At 45.8% G+C, this 2,261-nt stretch overlaps 1 pseudogene; it reads right to left on the bottom strand.

Annotated features, from left to right (window-relative positions):
- Window positions 1-370: 370 nt before the first annotated feature.
- LOC103739003 lies at window positions 371-1,263 on the bottom strand (annotated as a pseudogene).
- Window positions 1,264-2,261: the final 998 nt, after the last annotated feature.

The following is a 2,261-nucleotide window of genomic DNA, read 5'->3' as shown; positions in this document are numbered from 1 at the left end:
CTAGCTCCGATTAATTAGGGGAAACCAGGATATTTTATACTGTGGGGGCAGTGGTAAAAGCCTTAGCTGATAGGTACTTTTAGGATGCCTCATTTACATGTGGTGGTGGGCTCCTGCCAGGCTGCCAGACATTGTCTGAAAATCACACAGGGAAAGCTGGCAGTTCCAGAGCCGGAGGCCATGGCTACTTCAAAAGATGAGTCAGGACGATGCCGGGAAGGCCCCCTGCTGATAAAAGGAGTCTCTGCATATGAAGCCGAGCCCATGGGCTATCCGGACATGGAGAGACTGCTACTTTACACAACAGGGGTCCCCAACACTCCACCTCCTCCTCCCCCCCTCCTCTTCCTGCTCCTTCTCCTCCGTCTTCTTCTTCATCATCATTACCACCATTATCCATCTCCATCATTATCACCATCTTTATCACTAAGTTTTATTTTTTTCTTTTTCCCTGGTACCACTCTCAGGGGCAGATCACTCTCCAGATAGATTGAAGAATTTCACGCCCTTCTCCTTTTCATCTTATGACTCCGCATCTTCCTCCACAGGTATAAGATGCTGTCCACTAATCTGCAAAGGCCCTGAACCACACTTCAACATTGAGACCGCAGGCAAGGGAAGTTCAAGGGAAACTGTTGGTTGTATAGACATTTTCAGACTTGCCAGTGTTACTTTGATTGGACTGCCTTCAGAATTCATTGCCTCTGGCCCATTGATGTGTGATTCATCTGTGGCCTAGCCCCCAAACTGACTGTTCTTAATGAAAACTGGTGCGAATTTTCATCAGAATCCACCTTAAAGTGATTATCTTTGTCCGCCTTTAGTTCACAGCTGAAAAGATAGTTCTGAGGCCTCAGAGGGCTCATGTCCACATCTACTAGCCTTCCATGAGGTGGAGGTTGCACACTTTTTTGTGAGAGAAGTCAGAGAGAAATGACGGGATACTCCTCCTTAGAACAGATGCACAGGGCATTATCAGACTAGGTGCCCAAGTCCTTTAGAGCCCAGAAGATCAAGAGTGAATACTGATGTCAAACACTGAGCTATTTACACTGCAGTGTGCCAGGATTTACTTTAATCTGGCTGTAAAGTCAAATTTACTTCTGGGAGGCCTGTGCTGACTGACAGTTTAGGGAATAAAGATATTTATTTGGGCTTTCTTACAGAGTTTATGATGTCTGGGAGGGGGTTACTTACAAAGGCATGTACATGGACACCCATGGGCTTTTTTCCTTACATCTTGGCTGAGCTTCCTAAATCCATGGTCGCTGGCATGCTGACCCAAGATGGCAAAGCTCTTGCCACCTCCCTGGCTTCCTCTGTGTCTGTCCTTAGACCCTCCCCCTCATGTGATTGAAGCTGACTGATTGGGTGGGAGGGGTGACTGTCTCCCTCCCTTTCTACGGAGTCTCTTAGGGTTCAGACATCCAGCTGTTGCTAGTTATTTTGGAGGACATGCGTATCCACCACTGGTTGTAACTGCCCTGGTTCCTTCCCCTTGAATAAGAAGCATGTATCTAGTTTGGATTTTATAGGCACTCCACCCACAAAGAGCCCTTGAACTTTTAAAGTGTTGAACTTTTAAAAGACTGTGGGATTTTAAAAGTTGGACTGTGTTTTATATTGTGATAGTAACACGAGGATAATATCATGTTGGGGATAAGGAAAGGTTATGGTTTAACAGTGATGTGTTTGTGTGTCAAGTTGACAAGGGGTGGACTTGTGATGACTCATCTTGGTTGTCAACTTGACAGCTGTGAAGAGGGAACCTTATTGAGGAATTTCCCCTATCAAATAGGCTGTGGACATGTCTGTGAGGCATTTTCTTGATTGCTAATTGCTGTGGGAGGGCTCAGGCCACTGTGGGCAGTGCAGCCACTAGGCAGGTGGGCCTGGGCTGTATAAGAAAGGAAACTGATGGAGACTGGAGAGATGGTTCCGTGATGAAGATCTGGGCCTGATTCCCCACACCCACATGATGGTTAACAACCATCCATAACTACAGTTCCAAGGGATCTCACACCTTCTTCTGACCACCACAGGCATTGCATGACATGGGTACATGTACCTACACACAGCAATACCTTCATACACATAAAATAATATAATAATAATAATAATAATAATAATAATAAATATTTTTAGATGAAGAAAGGTAGCTGAGCAAGCCAGAGGAATCAAGCCTGTAAGCAGTGTTCCTCCATGGTCTCTGCTTCAGTTCCTGCCTCCAGCCTCTTGCCTTACGTTCCTGACCTGGCTTC

This window comes from Nannospalax galili, unplaced genomic scaffold (genome assembly GCF_000622305.1).
Source record: "Nannospalax galili isolate Female #2095 unplaced genomic scaffold, S.galili_v1.0 scaffold1639, whole genome shotgun sequence".
Lineage (NCBI taxonomy): Eukaryota > Metazoa > Chordata > Mammalia > Rodentia > Spalacidae > Nannospalax > Nannospalax galili.
This window is presented reverse-complemented; position numbering and strand designations above follow the sequence as displayed.